The sequence below is a fragment of the Malaclemys terrapin genome, chromosome 8 (assembly GCF_027887155.1).
Source record: "Malaclemys terrapin pileata isolate rMalTer1 chromosome 8, rMalTer1.hap1, whole genome shotgun sequence".
Taxonomy (NCBI): Eukaryota; Metazoa; Chordata; order Testudines; family Emydidae; genus Malaclemys; species Malaclemys terrapin.
This window is the reverse complement of record NC_071512.1, coordinates 97,096,714-97,114,407: the sequence shown is the minus strand read 5'-3', so window position 1 is coordinate 97,114,407 and position 17,694 is coordinate 97,096,714. Positions and strand designations below refer to the sequence as shown.

Genomic DNA, 17,694 nt, shown 5'->3' with positions numbered 1-17,694 from the left:
AAAAATCACATATGTTGCATGTAACCAGAGGCCCCACAAAAGTTGACTTTGAGGGAAACACTAGTATCTTTGCTGAATTAGTAAAATCCATATGGGACAGATACTGTATTCTAGTGTGTGATTATTAATTACTATAATTTTATTTATTATTTCTATAATACCAGCAGCATTCTAGGTGATTTGCAGATTTAGTTTAGTTTTCTATCACCTGTTTTGTTAACAGGTCTCCTACAAGTAAGCTAGTGTGTACTCTCATAGACCTTCTGAGAAAAAGGAGAGACTTCAGTATTGTCAACGAGTCAGGCCCTGTTGCAGGGTAGTTGGCTCCTGAGGGCAGTCAGATGCTCAGCCTACCTGTGACAGGCTCTGCTAAAGAGAATAAGCCAGCCCTGATCCATCTGTGAGAACTGATTGCCTATGTAGTTGGTCAGTTAAGGAACATCTGGGCCTTATAAAGGGCTATGTGGGCTCAGGCAGGTGAGAACACAGGGAGGAAGCACTTGGAGGAAAGAACTTGTCAGAGGAGCTGGCTATGAAGCTACTCCTGGGGGTGATCTCCCAAGAGTACAGAGGCTCCTGAGGACAGGAATAATCCCTAGAATGCAGAAAGAGAGTGTTCCTATGGGGTAGCTTTCTCAGGGAGAGCAGGTGAGGGAGCATACAAGGAAAGGAAATCAAGGAAGAATGCTCCTAGATGGGAGAGGCTCAGGAAGGGAGGAGCTATGAATGTCAAGTCAGAGCAAAGCCTGATCCCAATGGAAGGACTTCACTAGGTAGCAACAGGAGCCCCAGATCAAAGGAATTATATGTTGTTCTGAGGAAGGGTTATCATAGTTTGACCTCTGTGGGGCACTTCCCCAGCTGATGAGAAGAGGCCCTAACTCCAGAAGAGGGTTCTGGGTCAAGAGGGCCTCATTGGTGAGGGACATGGACAAAGACCCTTCTCTCTCCAGCTAGGATGCTGGGTGGAGGCCTGTTTGTATAATGGTCTGCCTTTGGGTTAAATATACCAGACCCCTGAAGGGGCATTGCTCAATATATACAGACCTCACTGGACTTATTGAAAGTCTGCTGAGGGAGGTAGAGACTTAATTACAGCACTATATTGAGCTGCCAGGGGATACTCCAGGGGTGAGGGTGTGTAACACAGAGATCCCTTGGCATAAGCTCCTCTGTTCTTTGCAAACAGCTCTCACCTCAGACCTGACAAACTCACTGCACCAAATACATGTTGCAGGGTATTTATCCATAAAGAGTAACATGCAAAGTATCTACAGAAAGCTTGTAACTTGTGAAGATTCACATTCTTGGTGAGATGTATGTATGGATAATATTTAAGGAATAAAGTATTTATATTGAAAGTATACTTCTTGGATTTGGAGTAAAAATTAGTTGCTGGGGATAATATATCTCAGTGATGACCCATTTAGGCAGGAGGGAATTGTCACTCTGATCTGTTTAGCCAGTGATGCAATGCAAGGCTCAATTGTGTAGCCTTGCTCAATACCAAGATTTTCAATGGAGAACCATGAGAGGCAACTGCAAATGACTGAAACCACTTGAAGTTAAAAAAGAACATTACAACAAGACAGGGGTTCACTTTCTCTGTCTGTGAATAGAAACAAAAGACTGTTTCAAATAACACAGAGGGGAGAAAGAGAGAGAAGTCCTCTGAATCCTTTCATTGAGGAGACATCATGAGGAGCGAGGTGTTCTCATGAAAAATTGGATCCTGGTTTCTGTGAAGCCAGTCAGCTCTGCAACAGACAGAACTCTGGGAGAGAGGAGGGGGGACTTACTTTATTAGATAGGAAAGGTAACTATTAATAAGTGTAGAGCTAAGTTTGTGTTTTATGATTTTGTGTGGTATTGTAACCATTTGTTTCCATTGCTCTCTCGTTTCCAGCTAAATCTTTATTAAAGAAACCTATTTTTGTTATAAGTGCTCACAAGTGCTGTGTGTAATATAGGAGTGGTGGTTTCAGATAATCTAGTTAACTGGGTTACACTACTCCTTTGGGAAGGGTAGAGGATATGGGATTTCTGTGAGCAGCTAGTGTCTGGGACTGGATATCCCGGGGGAATGATTCAAAGAGTTTTAGGGACTGGGGTGCATCTATTGTTAACCTGCAAAGCAAAGACAGGGCTGGCAGAGCCTGGAGGAGAGTGCTTGAGTGGCTGACAGGCTGGTGGTGGTAAGGAGCTGACACCCAGCAAGTCACAGGCAAGGCTCCCTCATGCTGGAGGTGGAGGGTGGGGAGGAAATGAAGTGACTCACAGTCCTGGGTACCGCAAGAACCATTACAGGGCCATTATTACATGTCCCCCAAATCACAAAGTTGGCTTTACGAAATTGAGATCTAATATTACATTTTGGGTTGTGTTTATTTGCCTTCTGGTGCTGGAATGTTTCAAAATCCTATGTTATTTCAGATGGGAGGGACAGACGGCATCCTCTGAGCAGCCAGCTGGAGATGATCTAGAAGGAAAGCAGCTGGCACTATCCACGGACAAAAGGTGATACTTCCACAATGAGCTATTCCTCACCAGTCCAGGTCAGCTGAGGTCCCTCATCGTAGCATCTTGTAGGGCAGGCTGAGCTGGACCCATATTAACGAGAACAAAATTACATCATGTGAATGTTTTGGGATACGAGAACATATTCCACTGTTCTGTTTGTTCAAAGATTATATACCTGCATTGCACAAAACTCACCGCTGTGGTACAAGTCTCAGTCAGGCCTTGAGAGAAGCCAAGGACACTCAGAACTGGAGTACATTGGCAGAACTCTGTGGGAGGGGTAGGACTGGAATGGGAGCTGCTGCAGCAGGTCAGGACCAAGGTGCATTGCCACAGCTGCGTGAAGCAGCACAACTAGAAGAGCAATGGGTGCTGCAGATTAAGGCCCAGGTAAATTGCCAGGCAGATGGGTGGAGCCAGGACTGAACTAAGAGGGTGCGCGATAGGCTGAGACTTGGGTACCACCACAGAACTGGGATATAAAGTCCCTTGGGTGGCAGGGTGCAGTTTTAGGGAGTGTTAGTGTTCCCTTACTTCTAATGTGCCTTTCAGTAAAAAAGTCTATTGCTTGTTCTATCTTCGCTACTGCTCTTCCCATTCCAACGGTAGCAGAACTATTCCCTTATGTATATAAACTTCACAGCCAAGATCATACTCAGATGTGTATCTGCTTCTGATGAGAACAATCAAGATACAAAGTGTCCTAAAATATGGTCTAGGGGTTGTAGGTGAGAGGACAAAGCACATACTGGAAGAGGAGCTTCATGCTTGCTAGCTTCTAAGAAAGACAACCCCTTTAGGTTACTTTTGGAATACCTTCAGGTAGCTCCAAGGGAGTGGGAGATGCAGCTCCCTTTCCTTCTTAAAATCAGAGGATTATTCCCCTCCTTTCCCTGGCTTAGAGAAGCAGTGCTTCCCAATTCTTTGTCCCCCACCTCCCCTTCTGCTGGTGCACTGAGAGCTCCTCATCCTGTTTCAATCTCCTTTAACCACTAAGTAGCTCAGGACATCATTAACATAGAGGAGAGAGCTTTGATGGATGTCACAAAGTGGTCATCCTAGGGTTAACAGGCTTACCTAGAGGATTATGGGATGGAACCAAGCTTCATCCTTCCCTCCTTACTTCCTCTTTTAGTCACTGGGAGTCTCCCCCAACTATGTTGTGATGAAGTTAAATAAAACAGCAAGTTCCCAGCCTACACTCCTGAGAGTAGACTTTTGTTGTTGTTGTTGTTGCACTGAACTGACACTTTACTAACATTTTAGTTTATTTTTATTTTTTTAAACTGGAGTTTTCTACTTAAACTCTGGGGTGACCAAAAATAAATGCATCCGGCATTTTAAAATCAGCAAATAACTGACCTTCACAATTAAACTGAGAGATTTAAAGCAAGCAGCATACGCCCTGCTGGGTGCTGTACCTAGGAGATGAAATACGACATGACAAGGCCAATTAGAATGGTGACAAGGCTGTGAATCGGTCACGCAGCTTTGACCATCATTTTTTCCCTTGACTTGGAAGGACACACAAAATCAACAGCTCTCAAGATGGTTTCCTAAACTCATTGTGGAGAGAGTGATATATGCCTCTGACTATAGTATCCTCATACATGGGTTAAATTCTTCATTCACACACAAGAACTGATTATGTGCCTACACTTCCAACTATATGAATTTCATTTGGATACCAGATGGTTAGAGGTGGCTAGTGATGATATTCAGACTTAGTTTGCAACTCTATTGGCAGATTAGAGGCAGCTAAATCATGTAGAAACAGTAGGTAAAAATTGAAAACATATATAGCAATACAAGGCACAGGTCTGTTTACTTAAGGATCTAATGGAGGAAGAGAGAAAGCTGGACCAAGACATTAGCCTCAGACTTGGTGGACCTGGGTTCAGTTCTCTGCTCCACCAGAGACTTCTTGTGTGACTATAAGCAAGACACTTTACCTTTGCTGTGCCTCAGTTTCCACTCTGTAGCATGGGGATAACAGCATCTCACTACCTCAGAGGAGTGTGTTGAAAATAAATACAGGATTGTGGGGTGCTCTGATACCCAAGTACCAGGGGCTACTGAAGTACCTAAGAGAGAGTGCTTAGAGCACAAGGCTAGCTTTCAGTCATTCTCATTTCTAGTCTCGCTTCTGATCTGCTCTGTGACCTCAAGTTATATACGCTGTGCTTCATTTGATTGTGAAATTATAGTGCTTCCCTAATTTGCAGAGATGTTGTGAGGCTTAGTTAATGTTTGTAAAGTGATTGGATATCATGTGATGGAAGATCCAACAGAAGTACCCCTAGTATTAGAATGATCACATGTTGATGGGTGGAATAATGTGATAGCATGATCCAACCAGTTAACAACAGCAGAATAGCTGCTATTTTGCTTTCGGGTCAATTTTTTTTAAAGTGTGTGTGCGTATCAAATTTATGCTTTCTGGATATCAGACTGTTGAAAGTATATAAAGACTATGTGGCCAACACCATGGAAATCTGACTATACTTCCATAATAAAGACAGTCATTATTTCAACAAAATCAATCGAAAGAATATAAAATATGGTGTTTTCCTGGAAAAGTCAATAAGTCTGGGTTGCAGTATCTCAAGTTCTAGGGAAAAAAACATGTTTTGTTTGACGTTGTCTCTAAAACCAAATCAAACCTAACACATACACACACCCCTCCCCCCAAAAGAAGCCAGTATTACCTTGCCTCTATTTACGTCTGCAAAGCAAATAGCAAGAGCACTTGAAAAAAATCTACTAAGCTTCATGCAGCTGTTTACAGGATGGACTGAAAGGGCCCAATTCTTCTCTCGCATGTTTTACATAGTGTAACGTCATTTACTTCTGTGGAGTCAGTCCTGATTTACACCAGTGTAAGAAAAAAAAGAATCAGGCCCAGACTTTAAAAGAAATGGTTGATCAAGTTCTGCTCAGCCTTTGAATCCAAAAGGCTTTGTCTAAGAAATTGATGGGTTCAGTGCAAAAGAAATCTGTATTGCATATTATTTGATTTGTCTTTGAATACAAAAAAAGGTTATCCATGGAATAAGAGAAATGCAGAGAATAGTTTCAAATGCAAACTAGGGAGATTTCAGGCTTTTTTTGGATGCTGAGTGACTGAGTATAAATCTATGCTGTTTGCAACTTGGTTGGCTTGTCACATTTTCCCTGGGAGATTATGCAGTATACAGGAACTGTGAGGGGTATGCAGTAAGCAGATGACTGGAAACTGGCTTTTATTCTTCTAGGGACTAAAGGGAGCAAGCCAAGATCAGTGATCATCATCAGTAAGAATTCCCACCTGGGGAGATCGTACCAACCTGGAAAGCTGTAAGCCTGAGATTTTAAAACAATTTTTTTAAAAAATGGCATTGCACTTTTAGCTGAACGAAACGAAGCTTAGTGCAGTGGGGCATTCAACCTGCAAATGTTTAAAAATCTTTTAAGTTTGGATATTTTATCTCCAGCAAATAATCAAGTCCCAAGAATAATATAGATGAGTAATATATTAAAAACAGGCTTGTACTGCTCCAAGAAAAATGTTGGAAGATCCATAGCGATCGTTGTTATGCACTGCAGGTTTAAATATACAGACTTTTATGGCTTTAAATGAATGGCTACATAATGACTTCCATTGAAGAATGGCTTTAGTTGTGATAAGACATACAAGGTGAAATTCATCATGGGCAGAAGGCCACATGAGACCTAGGAACCAAGTGAGTTTCCATTAAGGGGATGATCTTAGGCAACTTGGGCACTAGATATTGGCATGAACTGGATAAAATCTGTAATTTAAAAAAAAATCTGTTCTAAAATGGGCTGAAAAATTTGAAATTTCCCATGAAATGAAGTTCAGGGGTGGGGGTGGGGGAATTTGGATGAATCAAAATATTTGGTTTTGATAAAATGGAAGCATTTTGTTCTGATTTAAACTTTATTTTATATTTTGATATTTTTTTTAAAAAATGAAGTGAAAAGTCATTTTGAAATGGGAAATCAAAACATTATGTTCCACATAATCCTGGATCATAATTGAATATTTTGACTTTAACAAAATACTTTTTAAAAAATTTTATTCTAAAGCAGAATTTTGTTGAAATTGACATGTTTTGCTTTTGACGAATTGTCATTTTCTGTTCTGATGGAAAATTTACAGCCAGCTCTATCGTGGACCCAAACTTCTGTGGAACTTAATGGGAGCTCCTGGATGTAAAAGAATTTAGGATCAGGTCATAAATACTCTAATTTCTAGGCTACTATAGGAGACACCAGAGCAAAGGATGGGGAGGGATAGTCTCCTAAACCCAGGGTTGTGAGTTCAATCCTTGAGGGGGCCATTTAGGGATTTGGGGCAAAAAATCTGTCTGGAGGATTGGGCCTGCTTTGAGCAGAGGGTTGGACTAGATGATCTCCTGATGTTCTATTATTTAAAGTCAACTAGTACAGTTTATTGAATTTTAAGACCCATACTCAAGTTTGGCTAGTTCTGGGGCTAGGATACCAGACATCATGAACCAAAGGTCTCATCTGATATTACAAATCCTCTGCTTCTAGGCTCATGTGTGTGTCCTAACTAAGGGAATGGTCCCACTGAAGTCAAGGAAAACTCCCAAGGTTCGGCCTCTAAACCCATCCTTTGGCACGCTGGTTGACTTGTGTTGGCATCTGTAGATGCTCAGGACCCTTCACAATCAGGCCCCAAGAGGGAATGTGGTTTAGTTCAATGAGCATGGGGCTAGGAGTTAGCCACCCCAGGTTCTCATGGTGGTTCTACCACTCACTTGCTTTAGTTGCCTCTTGGGCAAGCCACTTAGGCCATTACATTCAAAAGTGGCCTCTGATTTTAGGTACCCCAATTGTTTGGGTGCCCATCTTTAGAGACCGTTGGCCTGATTTTGCAAGGGGCTCATCACCAAGAGCTTCCACTGACTTCAGCAGCAGTTTTGTGGGTGGCACGTAGGTGTTTCATTTGAGAACCCCACTTCATTGGTCATATTTCAAATTGTTGACCTGAATCTTTCCATGGTTCAACTGCTTCAACTACCCGTATAATAGGACCAGTAATGTCTACCTACCTGCTGTGCAGAGATGTGGTGAGAATACATTAATGTTTGTAAAGAACTAAGTATTATTGTTAGATTGAAGACAGCTGATGCCTTAGAGACATTAGAGTTTCCTATCTCAGAAGGAATTGTTACATGTATACTTTCATACAAAAAGGTGAGAAATTCAGACCCCAGAAAAGTGACAATTTCCAACTGTTAGAATTGTAGAGAGTTGTACTTTCTTGTCGTTTGCATTAGTGTGGTTTTAATTATTTTTTAATCAAATCTGAGAGCAGGGAGGTTTTGAGACACTGCTGCTATGTAGCTGGCAGCTGCACAATTGGACTTAGTTGTTTATATTTTCATGCCAGAAGGAATATCCGTGGAACCAATATTTCATCCGCCGTGGGACCTAGAAAAAGTAACAGCAAATATATGACCATGTGCTATAACTGTAAACAAGACACACAGAGCAACATGTACAGCAGAGTTCAGCAACATAACAGAGGAAGTCAAGCCAAAAAATACTGTCAAATAACTCAATGCTTTTTGCCTTTTCTAACGTAACGATAAATGTGAAATCAGTGTGGGGAATGGACCAGCAAGTAGATTCTGCTTAAAAAGCGATGGCTTGCTATGGCCCAGTATTAGTAAAAGTCTCTGCTGCTGCTATTCAAATTGAAACTCTTCTGTAATGCCACTACAGTGAAAGTTTGTTTGGCAGAAGATATTTCCTCCCTCCCGTATCTCCTGGGTATTTTGCCCAAATATACAAAGTGGTGGCCTCTGAAACATAGCTTGCAATCATGCTCAGTAATGAAGTAATTCTGATTTAGTAGGACGATATTCTGGATCATTTCAAACCTAGAGGTTTGGCATATTATGAAGGCTATATAGTTTACTGGGTAGTGCAGAAGGTTAGGACCTAGAAGTTCCTGAGTTTGAACCCAAGCTGTAGTACTGAACAGATCTCAGTTTCCCTATCTGTAAAATGAGGTTAGTGATTTCCACCTACAGGTGCTTGGAGGATTAATTATTTAATATATTTAGCATGATTTGAAACTGTAAAGTTTGCTCTAAGTACAAAATAGAGCTGGTCAGGGAAAAAAAAATCTCCCACAGAAAATGTTGACTTTTTGCAGAAAAAACAAAAATGTTTGTTTTTAGCAACCAATATCTGAAAATGTTTAGCTGAAAACTGCCAAAAATATGAAAAAATTCTGGCATTGTGACAAAAAAAATCTAATTTTTTTGAGGCAAGCACACACTTTTCAGGAAAGCTTTTTTTTTTTTTTTTTTTTTTTTTTTTTAATTTCAGTGTGTAAAAGTTCAACCCTAATACTAACCAGCAATATTATGAGCTTCACAGAGCTCCACTTCTACCTGTTACATGCAACAAGACCTGATCCTTTATATTAAAATTAAAAACAAAGAACAAAAAAACCCCAAAACCTTATGAAACAGTTGGTTGCAATTGGTTCACCATTTGGGATTCTCGAAAATCATCCAGGAACTGTTTGTTCTTTAACCTATTACATTTATCTGTTGGTACTTGCTGGTGTTACATTTGTAAACAAAACATAAACTAGCTGACAGCTTGTGCGGTGTACTGCAAGGCACACACAAAATCCACACACCCAGCCATTCCCAACGGTCTCTCCAATTCCAATCACTGAGCAGGCAATTTTAACTATTTATTTACTCAGATTCCCTTCCAGCTCACACTGTGCACCGAGAAAGGAACTGACCTGATATATAGCCTCTGACCTTTCAACTCTGAATGGCCACCAGCCAGACTTCCACTTGGGTGTCTTCAGTGCACTGAGATACAAATCTCCCATCTGGCAAAACTCCAGGCTATTTCTATTCCATACCATAGCAGGAAACATTACACTTCTCTGAACAAATGACCTAAAAGTCACAGGTGAGTTAAATAGAAGCATAAGTTATACGGACTGGCAGCAATGAAGCTATTCTCCAGGATGAAAGGGTAAATAAACAAATAATTTATTTTTTCTTTGAAATGTGCTCTTTGGTAAATGATGTATGAAGCCTCACCCTTAGCTTTCACCAAGCAGACTCGAGGAATGTCATGAGCGAGAGTCCTTTCAAGGCACCTATCCAGCTGGTCCTCTGTAGGGCAGTGCTGGCATGGCTAATTGTTAGGGCAACATTCAAATTGAGGGATCTTTTGCCACTGACTTCAACAGAAGCAGGACCAAACCCTTATTGCAGAGATGGGATCACATCCAAAGGAGCTACTTTAATTCACACCAGCTGAGGGACTGGCCCATGGGGGTATGAAAATACGTTATTGTAAGTCATACAGAGTTCAGAGGCCAGTGGATAACTGTACATATGGAAATTGGTCAATGTGTGAGTGTTTAGGATGGAAAAGGAAGAGCAAATTTCTGAACATGTAATAAAATGGAACGGAATGTGTCTGGGATCCGTATTTTTTCCCTTTGAGGACCTAATCCCAAGCCCATTTAAGTAAATGGGAGTCTTTCCATTGACCGCAATGGGCTTTGTATCAGACCCCTCTGGCATAGGTTATCACTGGCATGAAATAGAATGTTCACCATTGAAAGTTGAAAGCTAATAATCAATTGTGCCAGGCTTCTTCTTCTGCAGGTTAATATCTACAAGCTGGACAAATAACACCATTAGGTCCCAATTCAGCAATGTGTCAGATTTAATTATATCTGTATCCATTAGCAATATTTTTTTTACCAAAATAGAAAATATCAGTGTTCAAGTTGCAAACAAAGGGCAAAACTTCTTTCTCCGGTGTGACAGTCCAAACTGCAGATTAGAGAAAGGAAGCTTGCCAATAATGAATGTAGAAAACAAAAGCAAATGGTGCATCTTGCCCTGGAACCAAATGACTGAAGCACATGGGCTTCCACATACTCATTGTTCATTTTCTTTGTCACTGACAGGTCAAATCTTCCTAAGTATTCAATTAGAAAGTCATCCTAATGCTTTCACTGAGATGGACAGAACTGCTTTCCCTTATGGGAATACACCTCTACCTCGATATAACGCTGTCCTCGGGAGCCAAAAAAATCTTACCATGTTATAGGTGAAACCGCGTTATATCGAACGTGCTTTGATCCACCGGAGTGCGCAGCCCCGCCCCCCTGGAGCACTGCTTTACTGCGTTCTATCTGAATTTGTGTTATATCGGGTCGTGTTATATCGAGGTAGCGGTGTACTTCTATGTATTTCTGTTGGTTAACAAATGTGATTATGCCCACTCTCACAAAGAAAAATGAAGATGGGAAAGAAAGTTATCAAGTAAAGCACATTGAGAAATGATAACTGTGCAATAGATAGATGCCCCAATCAGAGTAATGGATCAGCCTTTAGGGAGTAAAGATCTGGATCTGCATCCAAACTTCTTGGCTTACAACATTTCTGTAAGATGGAGCTGAATCGCCTAATACTTTGTGGAAGTTCAGATCCAGATCCGGATTCGAACTGCCACTGCTGGTAGGAGTAGGAGGCTGGGACACAGTGTTCTACTCCTAATTCTGCCACTGATTGATTGTGTGGCTGTGGTCAGATCACGTTGCCTTCCATGGCCTCTGTAAAATAGATACAAATTATCCTCACCTGGGATGACATGTTCAACGTAAATATGTCATACAAGTGACCTGATTATAAGTGGTACAGAGAACTCTCAAGTCTCATAGAATCAGCCCACTTACAACAGGGATTTAGATGCCTAAATTTGGACCCCTGAATTGGAAAATGTTATGACACTGAATTAATATTGGTAAAGCATAAGAGAAAATGGTTTTAATAACAGGTAGATAACTCTATTATGTTTACTGTGATTACAGGATACAGAGTTCTTTTGCAAGCAATAGTAGATACATTAGATATGATGTACACAACTTTCGGGATTCATGTTATTGTGTATTTGTTAAGCATCCCCTCCCAAAAAAGACTAGACACAAGAAATCAAATTCCTGACATTCCTTGTATTGTCCAGCTGAGACTTGTGGTACAAAGAGCATTTTTGAGTGGCTATTGAATGACTCTATTTTTAAAAACGGGCTGTGTTTGTTATTGAATCCCGTCTCTCTCTGTTGTTTGTTTGTTCTTTTCCCTTTCACCGTGATCTTTATTTATGAGGATGAAACTGATGCCTTGGTGAGGAGACTGACCCCCATGCATGCAATCATGGGTCTCAGTGGGCTGCTCTTTCCTGAATAAATACTTTAAAGTAAACAAATGTGCTACCACAATTTCATAACTTGCCCATTTGAGGATTAAAATAAGTTGAGCGGAAGAAAACAGCACAACAATGCAGTCACTAGTTCCCTCTACCAAGCTATACTGAAGGAATCACCCCCCCCCATCGCATTTTCTAATTTAAATCACTACAGTTTATTATTAGGTTTGTGGTGAGTGTGGTGTGCGCTTGGTTAAAGAAGGGACATGGAGGTCAAGATGCTTGGGTTCTCGGTCACTGACTTGCTGTGCGATCTTGTGAAGTCACTCCACTTCTCTTGCAGAGGCTAAATCCAATTCTTCTTAGTCTCAAGAACTCTCTCGTTGACTTCGGCAGCACAACTCACATGAACAGGCCCTGTGTGACAGCTTCGTTAATGTCTATTTCAAAGAGTTGTTGAAACAGGCAGAACCAGAACCCTGGATCCAAATACTCTCTAATCAAATCCAGGGACAAAAAAAGGATGGCAAGATTTGGCCCCTGTTATGTGAAGGACAATTTCTGTTCCCGCTAATGTCGATGGTGGAATTCCTATGGACTTCCACAGGATCAGATCTGGGTCCTAAGTCTGCAAATCAGAGTAACACCCAAAGCAATGCAGTTGCAATATTGAAAGTATTGGTTAGGATTGGAAAGGAACATTTCATTCAAAGACGATGTGTTTTCATACTTGCACAAAAGCAGGGCTCCTGCTTACTTGACCTAACCTTGGACAACATCTTTGGAACTTGAGGATATGCTAAAACATTTCCCCCAGGAATTGAAATAAGAGGGGGTGTTTGAATTTAACTAGTTGACCAATGGGGGAAGGGATGTGTTTCTGAAGAAAATCCAGTCCAAAGTAAAAGGGCATTAGAGATAGTCTGTACCCAAATCCCAGATCCTAATTCTGACCAATTATAATGTATCCTGAACAGAAGCCCAAAATGTATGTCTTATTTCTTTAAAATGAGAAGGACAATATCTTCACAAACCACAACTGTTTCCAAGGGACAGAGACAAGCACTTTGATTTGCAAAAGCAAATGGTAACAGCAATGATCTAAAAAGTTGAGTTAATAATAATAATGTATAATTTAAGGTTAATTTCTCTTTTACTGAAAGTGTCTAAAATCAGCTCTCCCAGAAATATGTTTTTCATTAAGAAACATTTGGCTTTACAAAAGCAAAGTCAAAGTTCTCAGATTCATTTAATATGTGCACAGTTTCTCATTAGGCTGCATTTAATTTTGGAGTAAAATTCTGATGATTGCAGTAAATTTGTTCACTTATGAAATAAAGAGGAAATGTGATACAGAGGAGATTAAGGGCAAGAAAAACAATCATTCTATCAAAACAGTTATAGACAAAGGCAGTATTACTGCAAAACCCCTCAGCCCCGCTGCAGAAAGGGCTTCTACCAGCTTCCTTTAGAACAATCTCATTTGAAGGACACATAGCATCACAGATATATAAATGTTTCAAGGCAGGAAGACAGAGTTGAAGACCATTCTGTGCAAGGGCCAATTTGATTTAGAATTCAAAAAGTAAAATCCAACTTCCTGCCCTTTTAAAATGGCTGAAGTGGGAAAATAAACCAAAAATAAAAGTTTCTGGAGTCTGGAATAAGCTGGACATTACTGGTTCCACTTCTTCACTCTGCTATGCTAGCAGGTCAGTGATCAGCTCAGTAGTGCCTGACGTCTGGTGAGTCTGTCTGTCTCCTACTGTATGTAGCTTTCTGCGCAGTGAGATATATACATCAGCAGTCACTCAACAAAGAGCATTGCATTGTTCTGGTTTATTTTCCACTTTTTCTTTTCTTGATTTAGAATTCCACCTGTAAGTACAAGGCACATCTGACTTGTTGTTTGGGGACTGGATTCGGTGACTTCTGTCCGTCCATTGTCAAGCTGTGCAGTTGGGGAAAGGGGTGGGAAAGAAGAAAAGAGCCCTTCTCACCTAAGCTCAGCCTGTGCAGTGGCCAGGCAAGAATGTCAACCCAGGCACTCATGAGACCATGGAGGCTGCTTCCGGGATGTTCTCCCTGGCAAAAGATGGTGCCCCAAAGAATGGGGTGAAGGCTGGCAAGTGGGCAGAGCCAAAGTATAAGGAGGAGGAGAGAAGTGGTGGTGTTATGCCTATGTGTCCCTATGTGCTGGCTGTGGTCCTAGTTTTGTGAAGGGGACACCTGTTCCCAAGAAACGGACTCAGAAACATTTGTAATGAAATTCTTGGTGCTGTTGGTATATAACGTATCCTAGGCCCTGATGAGACACTTATATTTTTAATGAATAGGATTAAATTGATGACATGGCATTTTTTTGGTATCATCACCTCATTAATCTTCCCCTCCTTGTATTTAAAGATACCAAGGTCCCTCAGCTAATCCTTTTCCTGCTGCAGGATTGGGCTTACACTTTCTCTTGTAGAGCTGTGTAAGGTGGTTAGCACAGACTGTCAACTTCTGCCTTCCACATGTGCTGTGTGGTACCTTGGGCCAACAGTGATTTGAAGAATGGGGGAATCCAAATCAACCTAGAACTTCTTTGGTTTTTGAATTGAAGGGCGAGCATTGACCTGGTGTTTTAAGCAGGGGTTGTTGCGCAGGCAGGAGGGGGTGTTTGATCTCACCGTGATGGGAAAAGTTGCTGCCTTTAGCTACATTTAGAAAGCATTTGTTTCTCCTGAGTTCTGATAAGCTGCGTGGTGGCTTTGAAGCCCAAAAGGGTGAGTCTGAGGGAATTCCTCTGCTGTTTGGGAAGGGTACCCCCCTGATGGATGAGAGCCCCGTCAAAGATCTCAGAATGGGCTCCCCTTGGGTTATCTAAATAGCATATAAATCATTGTCAGAGCTGCCATTTCCTCCAAAGGGGACCCATGCGAGTGATTAATAACATGCAAACAGTGGTACTGTGTGGAACTGCAGTAAATTTTATTATAACTTCCTTCCACTTGATAAGCACTTCCATGGAGATAGACTGACATCATGTCAAAAGTGCCAGCATTCCAGTCTCCTCATATCTGCTGTCCACGGAGCCCAGGGGTTAGTGAGGGGTTTAATGCTCCAGCCTTTGACTGAGTAGCTGCAACCCATCCACAAGAGGGTTTTGTTTTGTTTGACTGGACAGAGCTTCGTATAACCAAGAGATTGACACGGGATTGTACCTTGGACACCTGCTGTTCTAAAAGCCCTATAAAGTGGCAAACAATGTGTACGTGAAATACTTCAGCACAGCTACCCAGCTTCAGAAAGTTATGTGCCAGTTTGATGAGATAAATATGCTGGGAAAGGGCTACTGGACAAAGAAACAATCGTTTACAAGTAAAGTGGAGCAATAACAAATGTTAGAGTGTGTTTTAAAAAAAACACACTCTAACAATAATTGTGATTAATAACCCCCATGGTTATTTTGCCATTTTTTTATTGATAGATGAGATAATATGGAGATATACCTATCTCAGAGAACTGGAAGGGACCTTGAAAGGTCATTGAGTCCAGTCTCCTGCCTTTACTAGCAGGGCCAAGTACCTCTACCAGGAGCGGCAGGGCTTTGGGGGGCTCATGTTTCGGTCCCCCCTCCTGGGGTCGTGTAGTAATTTTTGTTGTCAGAAGGGCTGCAGTGCAATGAAGTTTGAGAACCCCTGATGTATATGATATAGCCCAATAATGTGAACTTAGCCTTAGTCTGATTTATATTCCAATGAGACCTTGTTGGAAGGAACTGGATTGTTTGTATCGTATCCCACTGCTCTCTGCTGGATGAAGTGAGAACTTCACTGTGTGTCCTAAGCCCTATATTGCTAACAGTTAACAAAGTGTTACTAGCCCTTTTGGGGGGGGAGAACTAGGATCTGCTTTCTATCCCTGACATTGCCAGAGTGTTCCAAGTGGACTTGGTATGTAGCAAAATGACAACTCTGAAGTTCTAAATCAGGGCTCGGAAACCTTTGGCACATGGCTTGCCAGGGTAAGCCCCCTGGTGGGCCGGGCCAGTTTGTTTACCTGCCACATCCGTAGGTTTGGCCGATCGTGGCTTCCACTTGCCGCGGTTTGCCGTCCAAGGCCAATGGGGTCTGCGGAAAGTGGCGGCCAGCACATCCTTCAGCCTGCACCGCTTCCCATAGCCCCCATTGGCCTGAAACGGTGAACTGCGGCCAGTGGGAGCCACAATCGGCTGAACCTGTGGATGCGGCAGGTAAATAAACCGGCCAGGCCCACCAGGGGGCTTACCCTGGTGGGCCTGTGCCAAAGGTTGCCGATCCCTGTTCTAAATAGTGATAGATTTGTTACAATATAAGAACATAAGAATGGCCATACTGGGTTAGACCAAAGGTCCATCCAGCCCAGTATCCTGTCTACCAACAGTGGCCAATGCCAGGTGCCCCAGAGGGAGTGAACCTAACAGGTTGTGATCAAGTGATCTCTCTCCTGCCATCCATCTCCACCCTCTGACAAACGGAGGCTAGGCTAATATTAACTATTAGATTTAATCATAAGAGGAAGGCATTTCAGAGCATTTCAAAACACTGTCACTGGCATTTTCCAGTCAGAGCCGTGTAGACGTGCTGCTAAGAATAGAAAGACAAAGCCTGGAATCAAGACTCTGCACTCCCATTTTAGGTAATATTTTGACTGAAGAGACTGGGCTGAAGAGTAGAGGAGGAGGATGGGGAGCTAATAAAATGTAGTTCTTGGCCCTACACTATTTAACATTTTTATCAGTGACCTAGAAGAAGAAAACATTAAAATCATCACTGATAAAGTGTGCCGATGGGACAAAAATTCTGACCGTGGTAAATAATGAAGAGGACAGGTCACTGACTCAGAGCGCTCTGGAGCACTTGGTGAATGGGGTGCAAGTAAAGAACATGCATTTGAATACAGCTAAATGTCTACATCTAGGAACAAAGAATGTAGGCCACACTTACAGGATGGGGAACTCTATCCTGGGAAGCAGTAACTCTGAAAAAGATTTGGGGTCATGATAGACATTCAGCTGAACATGAGCTCTCCTCCGAGTGTGATGCTGTGGCCAAAAGAACCAATGTGATCCTGGGCAATCTGTAGTAGAAGTAGAGTAATTATTTTACCTCTGTAGTTGGTACTGGTGTGACTGCTGCTGGAATCCTGTGTCCAGTTCTGGTGCCCACAGTTCAAGAAGGAGGTTGATAAATTGGAAAGGGTTCAGAGAAGAGCCACAAGAATGAGTAAAGGGTTGGAAAACCTGCCTTGTAGTGATAGTCTCAAGCAGCTCAATTTATTTAGCTTAACAAAGAGAAGGTTCAAAGATATTTGATTAGTCAATTAGTACCGAAATGGAGAACGAATATTTAATAATGGCCTCTTCAATCTAGCAGAGAAAGGTATAACACAAAGCAATGGAAGTTGAAGCTAGACAAATTCAGAGTGGAAATAAGCCATGCATTTTTAACGGTGAGAGTAATTAACCAGTGGAACAATTTACCAAGAGTCTCGGAGGATTCTCCATCACTGACCATTTTTAAATCAAGATTGGATGCTTTTCTAACAGATATGCTATAGGAATTATTTTGGGGAAGTTCTATGGCCTGTACAGGAGGTCAGACTAGGTGATCATAATGGTCCCTTCTGGCTTTACAATCTATGTATCTATGTGGAATTTGTGACGCAGGAAAATATATACACTAAACTTTGGGGTTTAAAATGAACGTAGTCACATTTTGGTCATTATTATGGGCTTTCTTTAAATACTACTTTATACTGCATTGCATCATTTATATCAAAACCAGGACAGAAGAGATTCCTTTCAGCTCTTTTTATGACTATTTTTAAATTTCAAGGCATAGGTGCTAGAATTAGGGGTGCTGCAGCACCCCCTAGCTCGAAGTGGTTTCCATTATAAACAGGGTTTACAGTTTG

At 41.6% G+C, this 17,694-nt stretch overlaps 1 long non-coding RNA gene across 1 annotated transcript in view; it reads left to right on the top strand.

The window, feature by feature from the left end:
* Positions 1-2,432: 2,432 nt before the first annotated feature.
* LOC128841473 (uncharacterized) overlaps positions 2,433-17,694 on the top strand; it is a 152,130-nt gene continuing 136,868 nt past the window's right edge. Inside the window, exons 1-2 of the long non-coding RNA XR_008445848.1 lie at positions 2,433-2,517; positions 5,775-5,856. This is a non-coding gene — a long non-coding RNA (uncharacterized LOC128841473). The remainder of the gene's footprint in view (positions 2,518-5,774; positions 5,857-17,694) is intronic.